General features: G+C 39.7%; 1 protein-coding gene across 1 annotated transcript in view; it reads right to left on the reverse strand.

The window, feature by feature from the left end:
• Positions 1 to 5945, reverse strand: part of LOC124119975 (synaptotagmin-6-like) — a 28665-nt gene extending 22720 nt beyond the window's left edge. Inside the window, exon 1 of the mRNA XM_046482687.2 lies at positions 5792 to 5945. The gene's annotated coding sequence lies outside the window, so the exon portion shown is untranslated. The remainder of the gene's footprint in view (positions 1 to 5791) is intronic.
• Positions 5946 to 13813: the final 7868 nt, after the last annotated feature.

The raw sequence follows: 13813 nt of genomic DNA on the forward strand, positions 1-13813 counted from the left end.
AACCACACTATTATACCTCCCTCACTGAGTATCAGTGTTAACCACACTATTATACATCCCTCACTGAGTACCAGTGTTAACCACACTATTATACATCCCTCACTGAGTATCAGTGTTAACCACACTATTATACATCCCTCACTGAGTATCAGTGTTAACCACACTATTATACATCCCTCACTGAGTACCAGTGTTAACCACACTATTATACATCCCTCACTGAGTACCAGTGTTAACCACACTATTATACATCCCTCACTGAGTACCAGTGTTAACCAACCTTTCATGCACCTCGCACTGAGTACCAGCGTTAACCTCCCTTACATGCACCTCTCACCGAGTACCAGTGGTGACAACACTTTCATGCACCTCTCACTGAGTACCAGTGTTAACCACACTATTATACATCCCTCACTGAGTATCAGTGTTAACCACACTTTCATGCATCCCTCATCGTGTTCCAGTGCTTATCACACGTTTGAACGCACCTCACAGTGTCTTCGTGTTAACGCACCCTCAATTCTTTAAACAAGCACTCAGAGCATGGTTCACTGTCCAACACAAGCCCCGCCCATTTTCATAACCACCAATCAGGAAAGAGTATTCATTTAGTGGCCTAGTCTATTTTTCAGTTAATGGACACTTAAACGTAAAACAGTTGTTTGTCATCCAACCAAATGACACGGAATCACTTGGAATATATTTATCAAACGTTATAAGTGTGTGTCATGACCGTTATACCATGTGGAGTACATACCAAATTTTAGCTGATGACGTTACGAACACTAAATGTGAATACTTTTCATGCAGTAACTACCCACTTCTTACACACTTATCGTGGTGTAAACTTACGAGAACAACATATTTGTTGTACCCAATAAGATGTGAAAGCCTTAGTGACAATTTCAGGTTTGAAGAAAACACAAAACATAAAGCAACCTTGACTTCAATTGTGTACCATCTGTTTGTGTCCAAATATAGATTCCGCAAGACTTTTCACGTTCCTAATAGTTTGAGATGCTGGACATTAATGTACAATTATTTTCTTCACTTGCTTTCCCCTAACGGGGACGACTAAATTAAGTCCCCTGGGCGCCAGCTGGACGGCACTGCCGTAACGTATGATTGCCGTCAATTTGTCAATTGTAATGATGTTTTTTTCTGAAGACAAGGTTACCTTTCTTCAAAGCACGTTCGTACGCACGGTTTCGACCAAAGCTCTGCGTCAGGTTTTTCCTAATTTGCAAAATAAAAGTGCCTGCAGATATTTTCAGCGCATTGATCGTCCTTTATTATTGATTATGAGCATTTTTCATTGAAAAATAACTTCACATCCCCGGAGTACACCGTGTCAATTATGATGACAAGATGTTTTTCCTGAAATGCTGAAACAAGTTTTGCATACATTCCAAAACATGTTTTTACTGTCAGAATATGTATTTTGGTGACTAATTATGTTTTAAAAATATATTGACGTGAATACTCGAGCTGCGAATCAATTGTACGTCATTCATGTCTTGTGCAGAGCATGATTTTGAATGAATTGTATCGTTTTTGATAAAAATTATATATATATACACACGGTCAAAAAACGTACAATGATGATGATAGTGAGCGTCATCATTTACACACAACTTGGTTGTTATTATCGTGTTTATTGCTGATTTTATCATCAACAGTGATTTTGTAACGCAAATCTGTTATGAGACTCGTTATCGCATCATGTCATAAGTTCAACGACACCTATGCAGAATGCTTTGTCGTGCCAGGAAGTTATACATATTACGAGCAATAACTGAGCATAATGGGTAAATAATTACATACAAATGACATGACCCAACGCGTTATGAACGTAATCAGCATGTTATACCACAGGGAACACTGGTAACAGTAAACTACAGCTGCCCAATGGTATAATAAATGCTCTCACTAGATGGAGTTTCGCTGTAACCTGACGCCACGCTATTTTTGATAACTACTGTAACCTTTGAGTCGGGTCAAATTCAGATTCCATCTAAACGTTTACTTAAAAAATGCGCGGTGAAATTTCAGTCGAGATTTCAATTATCAACATATGAGAAGTACATACAAAACGTCAGCTCCGGAGAACAATCAGTCATGATTATCTGCCGAAACAGATTCTATTGGGTGTAAAATGCAACTGGTGGTTAAAATTATATGAATGGATCAGTAACAATCAGTGATGATACCGGGTGCTTGCGAACAGGGTCAGCATGTCGTTGCACAATATATATATAAAATAGGATAGTGTTTGTTGCCTGGGGCCTGTTCCACTCAGCAATGACTAAGGTCATAATATATTTCTTTGTATCATCTTCCTCATTCCGCCGGGTACCCGAGTGATTAAAGTGTTCTCTCGTCATGCCAACGGCCCGGGTTCGATTCCCGACATGGGTACAATGTGTAAAGCCAATTTCGGGTGTCCCCGCCATTATATTGATGGAATATTGCTAAAAGCGGCGTAAAGCCATATTCACTCTCTCTTTCTCTTCTCTGACTCCCATCGCTCATAAATATCAATAACCCATAACAGATCTCTGCACGTAAGACCGAACCGGGCGACAATGATTGAATGCTTCTTTTTCTGCAATATGATTGTGATAATGGAATTGAATCATCATGCTTTTATATCACACAGATGAATTTTAATTAACTGTTGTAATAAGGTATACTTGTTCGTTCTGTCAGTTGTTATCTTGTATTATGTGAACATGAACACTTGAATATTAAATATAGGATAAGCACAGTGTGAAAATTAAGAACAATAGTACAGTTCAAGGATTCGATCCCTAGTACATAATGGCTGCATTTAGTGTGGTGCCATAGGTGATATCGTCAATACTATTGTTTAGGGAAAAAGATCGTATCCCTATAAATACTAACATAGTGAGTATAGTACGACGAGCAGGACAAGGATAATAACAATACCAGAACATGCAGGACAAGGATAATAACAATACCAGAACATGATTGTTTATACAATAAGGCTACATCTTATAGGACATTATGACCAAGAACTTTATAATTGGATAAGGCTCTGTTTCATAACGTAATAACGTAGTTTATGAGTTTCTATGGAGTAGAAAATATCACTGATTGAAGATTATGCTCATAGACTACGATGCATTATGGCCGTGGGGGGATAGGTTGATGGTAGAGAACAAAACTATACATAACATAAAGGATAATTATCTTACCACGATAAGAGATACCAGCTGTCTGTGTGGCTTTGTGACGAAGATCAAAATGTGTTTGGATGCAATAGTCATGACTCCAGTAGCAGGTCATGCTTCAAATAAAGTGACCTACATATAAGTATATAGGCTGTATTAGTCACGTTCGTGTTATTGAACCAAATAATTCATATTTTGAGTTTCTATATATGTCTAAAATACACTACCATTTCTTATTATATTATAATCGTCCAACGGTATGTATGTCAGGTTATTTAGTTTCACAAACATTATCGTATGTTGGATCATTCGATACAGTTCTACCAACGCATAATATTACGAAGGAATATAATCCGATTGGATCTTCTATCCATGTGATGTCGGTGTGCATGTACAGATCAATATGGGTGTACACAATGGTGGGGTAACGATGCGTGTGTGGGACTAGGACTGCGACATCTGTTGCTCTATGTCAAGCTGGGATAGACAGCATACGGTGAAGTATTACACGGGATATTTTCTCTTCTGGTTATACGAGTGACCTATTATTCCTTTCCACCTTGCGGTAAAACATTACAAATGGTATAAATAAATCAACTCCATATGGTTAGACATTACAGGGACTTGAATGTCCTGTACACCATACGGTAAAACATTATACAGAACACGAATGTCCTGTACATTGTACAATGAAGACATCAAATGTCATCTACAGAATACGGAAAAGCGTTACACAGGACTCAAGTGTCCTCACCACCATAAGGTAAAGCGTATCTCAAATGTCATCTTAACCATTCGGTAAAGCATTACACAGGTCTCAAATGTAATGTACACAATACGGAAAAGGGTTCGACAGAACTAAAATGTCCTCTCCACCATACAGTAACATTACACAGATCTCAAATGTCATCTATATGTAAATTAGTAAACAGATTTCAAATGTCCTCTACACCATACAGTAAAACATTACACATGACTCAAATGTCATCTTCGCCATGCGGTAAATTATAACACATGACTCAAATGTCATGTTCGCCATGCGGTAAATTATTACAAATGACTCAAATGTCATCTTCACCATGCGGTAAATTATTACATTGACATGTAATGTAATCTACAGAATTCGGAAAAAGCGTTACACAGGACTCAAGAGTCCTCTCCACCATACAGTAAAGCATTACACAGATCTCAAATGTCATCTAAATCATACGGTAAAGCTTAACACAGGACTCAAGTGTCATCTAAACCAAATGTTAAAGCATTACACAAATCTCTCATGTCATCTTAACTTTACGATAAAGCATTACATAGGTCTCAAATGTCCTCTCCCTCATACGATAAAGCTTTACACAGCACTCAAATGTCATCTTCGCCATGCGGTATATTTTTTCACAGGTCTCATATGTCATCTACACCATACACTAAGGCATTACATAGGTCTCAAATGTCCCCTTGGGGCACGGGTGGCCCAGTCGTCGCAGGCGCCGCGATTCGTTGTGCACGCCAGAAAGCTATGATTGTGGGTTCGAATCTAGGTTCGCCCCGATTATGTTTCAAGGTTTGTCATCACCATACCCGTGCTCGTGGGTTTCGCCGAAGTGATAAACGTCTAATACCTGCATCACTTCGGGCTTTCCCACATTAAGCTGACACGCCGTGATATAACTGGAATACTGTTAAAAGCGGCGTTAAACCCAAATCACTCACTCACTCACTCACTCACTCTCTCGCTCAAATGTCCTCTACACCATATGGTAAAACATTTCACAGATCTCAGAAGTCGTCTACACAATACGCTAAAGCATTACACATGACTCAAAGGTCATTTAAACCATACAGTAAGGCATCGCATAGGTCTCAAATGTCTTCTCCACCATAAGGTAAAGCTTACATAAGAATCAAATGTCTTCTGCACCTTACGGTAAAGCATTACGCAGCTCTCAATTGTCATTACCATTGAAATCGTCAACTCAAAACTCGAGGGCGCGGTAGCAACCATTAGACATATCTGCCAGAGTGTATATTAGTTGTATATTTGATATACTAGTATATGCAGTGCGTGCCATTTAGGTGGCCATTGTATTGATATGTTAAACATTTCACATATGATTATCCATAATTCATTTAGCTTTTACATTATCTGACATAGATGCCCATGTGATTAAGCAGGTTGACAAAAGCAATGAATTTGAATACATGTGTATATGCTTTGTTTTTACACAATCAGTCTGTTCATAATACAGATGTATATCTCAAATAGCCCCAGAGTGATATCACAGACAGAGCATTTTGTCAACCTGTCGGAATATGACCATTTGGTATTTGGCTTTAATGTAGAATGTAGCAGGATTATGTAGTTCCCTCAACATTCATATCGATGAAGTGCAATGCTAAAGATAGCGATATGACCTGCCCCCGTTGTATGTATTCCCTTCAGTGGTAGACTGTTTGTGGCACAGAGCCTCAACATAACGAAGCATTACTCGCGCCTAACACCTGCTGTCAAATTGTAGCCTAGCCCACGTCGTATTTGAACGAACTGGGACAGCAGCGCTGACAAGCCTATCTAACTGGATTCAGACAAACAAAACACTTACCCTAGATGTTTCACAATCAGGGAAAACGATCGACACTTTAGGTTTCCCCATGCTGGATATGTTTATGTGGTACACGTATGACAGTCCTCCCTCGGTGTATCATGGCCGAGCACCGCGTCCCGTCCCACTTAGCGTGTATGTACGTCTGAACCGATCAATAATGACAACTGGTTGCGATTTTGCAACTGTTGGTCTATCGTATAACAATGTATAGTGACTGTTTGTCATCAGTTGATGCTTAGTCAAGCATAGAATTGCCAATGTAGGTTATTTAACAAGACTCTCATTGTGCACCATGTTGGCGCTTGTTAAAGGGTCATTACCGTCAAACGATTTACAGACTGGCATGTTGATAAAAGCTCGCTGTGTTTCAGATTACCAACAACTTCCCGAAGTCATACTGACGTCATTTCAAATCATACAATGTAAATACGTTTCTACTATGGCATTGGTCCAAGAATCTGGTTGCCATGGGTCTTCAGGGGCACCAAGGTCTCTGTTGCTCTTAACGCGAGAAAGAGCTATGGTCAAAGGTCATGTTTATTGATTATCCGTGGATTAGCTCAATCCCTGTGTTTGGCTCAGTGGGGACTTGTTTACGACGGTTCGAAAATGTGACCAGTATCCTCAAAAGCATCACATTCGCGTCCTTGGTGGGGAATCGATGTTATTATCTTCTTCAAATAGGAGAAATAACCATAAATAGTCATCATTTGATGCAAACATATTGTGGGCAATAGTAAGAGCTTATATCTAGCTACTTTGACCATAATATCGCTATCAAGAAAAGAATGTTTCGGTAGTGACTGCATTTGAAATTAAATTGAGAAAGTGTAGCGTTTGCCCTTGGATACGATGTATATAGTTGTATTATTCTCTTGCTTAAACTATCCTTTTTCAAAATTCATGTATATGTGTTTTTGTCGAAACACCACTTAATATGTTGTGGGAGATGATAACATTCCTTTTCAGACATGATCGATGCTTTTAGAATTCATAACCATTTTAAAATGATTAAAACCCGAGGGGTTTACTTTCTCTGCACAAGGAAAGGCCCTCTGTACAAGGAACCAACATATTCTGTATGTCTATGATGACGTCCACGACCTATGTTAACATAACAGCACATCAACAGCATCAACAGCATCGTATCTACCACCACCTTTCAACTTGATATTCTAACTCTTAAAAAAATAAAATAAATATTGCAATGACAAAAATAGTAGTATTAGTAGATTTGACACAAAATGGAAAGAATTACCAACCTACTTATTATGATATATTAGTCAATCCAATTTATGTATAGTACCCACATCTTGATAATGTTTCAAGATCCTATGAAGTGCTACACTTCTAAACCTCATGTACCTATGTTACAGATATAAGTCTACTAAATTTAAATTTTAAAAAATAAAAAATAAAACTCTTCAAAAAGACTATGCAATTCCTAATTAGAACGGGCACATGTCGGATATCCTTACGTATGAGTCCTTATGCTTGTGATAAGGCATTGATCTGTGACGCTGATGACAAGGCGTGGGAGTGGTCTTAACATTTGACATTCAGATAGAATTCTCTTGATGAATTTGAAACGTGCTAACGGTTTGCAAATATCAGGCTGGAAACTGATGGTTCTTTCTGATTGGAGGGAATGAAGAAGTGGGCAAACTGTTTGAAAGAGCACCATGGTATTCAAGTATACAGGGTGTTCAGAGTTTACCTTTTCTTATGCGTTGGCATGTGATATAAATTAACATTAAAACTTGTGTCTACGCCGCGGCTTGAACAACAGTATTGCAGATACAGACACTTGTTAATTACTTAGTAAGGAGTTGGGTGTCACTCAGCCTTGTTGCAATCACATTGTATGCAACACGATATTCATGATCAGCCAAACCTTTGCTTCTTGTGCTACTGGGCCCCTTTGGACTAATATATATTTCACTAACACTGCTATATCACGGCGCGTCAGCTCTAAGCTCGACAACAGCGTAGATGTGTTTCATTGTAATAAAACCCATGAACACTATGAAATATATGATTCTGACAAAATAACAAAAACAACATGATCTTGGAAGGGAAAGAACAAATCCACGCAACGCTGGGGTTAACGAACGATATTAATGTCTGCGTAATGAAATATTGCGCATTAGTGAAAGCTCAACATTCACTATAAGACAAGGAACCATCACACGTACGTTCTGATAGAAAGATTATACTGGATTCCATCTGAAATGTGACAGGTATGTATTAATCTACTCACCAGAAACAGATTGTTTCTGGTACTGGGATCATTAGTTAGGAAAGTAGTTCAAGCTTTTGCCCATCACGCTGAAAACGCTTGTGCGATCCCATATGGGTGCAATATATACAGCCTATTCCCAATGTCATCAGCATGATATAATTGGGAATATTGGCGAAGCACTTACTTTAATATCATGTTCAAATGTCGTTAGATCAGAAATGTCCTGCCGTTGAAGCACCACTAAGGAGAATTCATTCGACTCCCTTTAGTGACCTTGTTATGAAGAGGGTATGTTTCATGTTTCTTTTAAACATTTTAAAGATGCTTTTTAAAACCATTGACGTGATACCTTCGATGCATCTTTTGTGACCAAACATCCGACTCCAAATACTTGAAAAGAGCATGCAGAAAACCAGAAAATTGACTTTACTGATGGTTATCTTAAGTGCAACGGCGGATTAATGAGATACCACTGTAAGTTATAAACCCAACATCTCATGGTCATAGTTGGCAATGGACCTTAACAGCTTCTGTATACTCTTCCCCTGTTTTCTCTCTATATTGATGATGAACCAGAGCACCTGTCCGAAATCGATAAGACTCTGTATGTCGATCAATCTAATATTTATTCTGCCAATAGGTAGGCAAACACGACGTGGTGTATTAGAACTACAAACCACAGGATATCAATCATTTCCCTCAGGTTGAAGGATCCTCCATGAATCAGAAATCGCTGGGTATGATAACGCAAATACATAAAAGTGACAAAACCCTTTCCATATTCATAAGAAATCTCTACTAAAAGCAGAATTCATTGCACGATTCCGACTATATCATGAGCATGTGTTAATGAATACAGCAGTCACAGAAAGGTTATTTGTTTCTTCTGCAGAGCTACAAATAATATACCCAGAAGGCCCTGACGTTTGAAAGCTCGATTTTGGCAGATAACGTAACCATATCGTTGCTTATTATCGTCCGCCTAAGGCTGGGACATCAACAGTGCGCCGTGTGGTATTGCATGTCACGATAACAGACAGCACTGTCCTATACGTTCGTGACTTGTCACTTATCTCTGAAGTCAATTCTGTAATTGGTGCGAGTTTGTCGTAATATATGACATTTGACCGATAGATCGTAGTTAAAAATATGTTTTACTTTGGAAACGTTTAGAACTGAGGGTATTGTTTGATAATACAATACACAGAGAGCCACTAGTGACGTCCGCTTTGACGTCGGAGGTTGTTGATACAGTTATTGTGTGATTGTCACGCACTATATACAGTCAAGTGAAAAGTTCTGCTTTTAGAAACGTGAGATCTGCTAAATTGAAACGTCATGTATGACGAAGTCAATTCTCATTGATCATGTCACTATGCTAATGTACCGTTTTGCACCGAATTGCGGTCATAACGACATACTGTCGACGTTTCTCCTGGTGAGTAAGCGAAGAAGTTAGGGTTAACGCCGCTTTGAACAATATTCCAGTTATATCACGGCGTGTCAACTTGATGTGAGAGGAAAGCCCGAAGTGATGCAGGTCTCATACGTTTACCACGAACATAAGCATGAAATCGAGAAATATAATCGGGGCGAAACAGGATTCGAAGCCAACGTCATAGGTTTCTGGCGTGCCCAAGGGACGCAACTCTGCACAGCCAATTGCGGCGCCTTAGACGACTGGGACCCCGTGCCCCCGACGTTTCTCTGGAGTTTGTTACAGCAGAATTTAACTGTCAAAATAATATATTTTTGTTGCAGCTTTTATGAATCCAAAAAAGGTTGATGGTATTATTAATATCCCATTTAGTATTTTTATGTTCATCAGATGTTCATCCCGTTTCACTGGGTTATCCTAAGCCGCGTTAAATAGTCAACTCATTCAACGTTTTAATATGAAACGTCAACGCCAGAGAATCCTTTCACAATTATAACGGCGTAGCACCACCGAAATATTTACTTGAATACTGTAATAGTTCATACATTTTTGTCGTTTAATACGTGATCAGCTGTGTACACGGTGTGTAACCTACTGACGTTAACACTTACAGAGCAGCTATATTTTTTTAATTAAAACGAAAGTCTTTTTAACAGTAGAACACCGCGGTTGCTGGAATCAGAGAGTATAAATGGATGGCAGATATATTGCTGTTACACAAAGCAAAGATCGTCCATTGTCACAGTTAGTCAATATTATGGTAATCAAATCTCGTTGCAATGGTTTTCTAACAATCCCTTGTGTCTCATCTGCGGGCACTAATTATTCTAGAGGAAGAGATTCTTGCAGTGAGTAGTACGTCGACTGTTTATCAATGGATGAGGACACAAGGAAGAATGAGAGGCTATGTTTGTTAGAAACACGTAAATGTTCATGCAAAAGTAAACAGTACTAAAGAGATAATTGATAATCATTCATGCTACATTTGTAAATATGTATAAAAAGCCCTCTTGTGTGGGATTTCATATGCATAGAAAATATACGAACATCTATCAGATGAGTTTTAACAAACATTTATGTAAATGTTATGAATATACACTTGAACGATGATGTATTCTTTAATACACAAGTACGTAGTTCATACCAGACAATGAAGAAAACACACGTATCCACTGAGCAAATTGATTTCTTCACATGTCAGAAATGTAATGTTTGGTTTTAGACTTAACATTTACGACTATCCCCAAGGGTTATTGGAACATGTTATGGGATACACAGTTGAGCATCCGATCAAAAAGCATATCCATCAATATTTTCTTTCTGTCTCAAGCCACAGTGAAATCAATAAAAGGCCCTGCATCAAATCGATAAGACAACCATTACCATTACCAAACAAACACGAATGTCGTGATCGTAGTTGACCATCTAGAATCATTGAATTCAAAGTATTAGTATCTATACTAACCTGTGGGTGAATCTCCAGGAAAGTCTTTCCCTTTAGGGTGGGAGTACATATAGACTCAAAACATATTGCTTTCCCTATCCTTGGATTTGGTGCACGCTGCAGCAAGGAATCTGATATATGGACACTTCCAGATGCGATTAGACCAGAAATAATCCCTTGAGTAGGCTCTGTGAGACCTGTAACCCCGTTGTCACCCGTAGCCAATGACGCCAAGTGGATTGTCCTGTCCTTTACGATGCTATTGACTTATGGACAGGAATTGCCCGGCTGATGTGAGCGCTGCAGTGACTCGCACACGCCTTGACCACGCTGGACAGTTCACCAACAGTACTGGTTACCTCCAGTATAACGGCTTTGTGATCGGCGCGTGATGCTGAACCATTTGTCTCTGTAGCGTTCTGGTAGATGTAGCGAGCCAAGGCGAGGTACTGGCTGTGTGGGCCCTGTATCATGACAATTACCATATCACAAGGCTAACACAGTTCAGCAAGTTTGGCCATAGACGAGCGATGGCAGGAATGGTTTAAACGCAGCTAATTCATCAAGACACGGCGTTCGTGTAGTCAATGAACTTCTAAACCTTGGGAAGGTTCACCAGACAATTTGATAATGGTCGATCAAGTACCTAACACGGGCTTTAATATTTGAGACACTGTTTCGGTCTTACAAATCACAGCGCAGGACCAAAACGGCGATAATGAAGGGGATTTCCTGCCTGTTTTATCAGAGGCTCAGACACTGGTGTATGAAGGATATATTATATCATAGGCCGTTTTGGAACTCGGAATGCCATAAAGCAAACCGACAGGGACACCAGCTACCATTATCACAATATAGAGCAATACATACAAGGGGTTGCTGAAAACAGTTTGCATTTATTGAGTACAATACTTTCCATGCTCACAAGCTGCATTTGAACAAAATACACAACCGGGCAGAATATGTCCGTGGGCGTCAGACAGATAAAGCGACAAAATCCTTTCCATATCCAATAGAAATATCTGCGTAAAGCAGAGTCGATTGTACAATTCCGACTATATCATGAGCATGTGTTTATGAATCACTGTCAAATAGTAATTATACCAGGTGTTCGCGAAAAGGGGATTGTATCCTGTCACACCGGTGGCACCCGTCACAAACACATGCAAAGGTTAGTCAATTGTTCACCTGAAAATAGCATGGGAACATATGGTACAAGTCAAAAGAGAATTTCATCGGACATCATTTTTGTCACTGATGCGCCCAATTTGGAAATGTCCTCCACTTGTCTAACATAAAACCTTTTTTGAACGCTTTACTGAGGCCTTGAATGTTGTAAACCTTGACGCTCTTTGGAATCTTGGTAGAATCTTGGTAGAACTAGAAAGTAACTAGGTATTCTCTGTTGATGAAAATACACAGACATTGGTTACCGCGCTATCATAAGGTTTCTTCAAATGAAACAGCTATCTGTACAAACATGGCGTCACCTTTAGGGGATGATGCTCTTTTCTTGCCAGTGTTAAAAAGGTTGGCAGCGGAGTTCAAGAGGGGAAGAGATAACATGCCACCACTGAGGACACTATTGATGAAACACGTGATGTTATTACGGATGATCAACGACTCACCGTCACATAGCCTGTACAGTAGGCATCACTCATGAGCGAGTTGAGAACACATTTTATTGTATTTAGTAGCTGCTCAACGATTGCCAATATTGCTGTCGCATTCAAAGCGACGATTCACACATACGAGGGGTAGCTGAAGAGCGTTGATATGATCGACTGCGTTGATGGAGCAGGTTCCTCCGAGGTCCACACACATGTACCAAAGATGCTGGAGTGTCTGGATCCCACTGGTGTAGAATGCTTCCTCCTGGTAAAACAGACATGTCTTTCTTCATGTTAAAGGAGAGCAACAATGTACCATGATGCACCCATTCATGGTGATGCATATATTAGCACCCATGTACCGTGATACATATTTATCAGTACCCGTGAACCGCGGTTCATATCCACGAGTACCAATATAACGTGATACATATTATCTATCAGCACCCGCATGCCGTAATACATATCTATCAGCACCCGCATGCCGTAATAGATATCTATCAGCACCCACATGCCGTAATACATATCTGCCAGCACCCACATGCCGTAATACATATCTGTCAGCACCCACATGCCGTAATACATATCTATCAGCACCCACATGCCGTAATACATATCTGTCAGCACCCACATGCCGTAATACATATCTATCAGCACCCACATGCCGTAATACATATCTTTCAGCACCCACATGCCGTAATACATATCTATCAGCACCCACATGCCGTAATACATATCTGTCAGCACCCACATGCCGTAATACATACCTATCAGCACCCACATGCAGTGATACATACCTATCAGGACCCACATGCCGTAATACATATCTATTAGCAACCACATGCCGTAATACATATCTATTAGTACCCACATGCCGTAATACATATCTGCCAGCACCCACATGCCGTAATACATATCTATCAGCACCCACATGCCGTAATACATATCTATCAGCACCCACATGCCGTAATACATATCTATCAGCACCCACATGCCGTAATACATACCTATCAGCACCCACATGCCGTAATACATATCTATCAGCACCCACATGCCGTAATACATATCTATCAGCACCGATTTATCGTCATGTGTATCGTAACGGCTTCAGATATCGGGATCATTATTATATCGCAAACAGCGGGACAATATGCAGGCAATATATACTATATGGCGTCAGCAAAAATATGGCATAAGAATATGTGGGTCTGTATGTGTACCATATGTTCCCGTGATGTTTTAGGTGAACACTTGTCTTGCCTTTGCATGTATGTGTAACAGGCGC

The sequence above is a fragment of the Haliotis rufescens genome, unplaced genomic scaffold, assembly GCF_023055435.1.
Source record: "Haliotis rufescens isolate VD_foot unplaced genomic scaffold, xgHalRufe1.0.p SCAF_119, whole genome shotgun sequence".
Taxonomy (NCBI): Eukaryota; Metazoa; Mollusca; class Gastropoda; order Lepetellida; family Haliotidae; genus Haliotis; species Haliotis rufescens.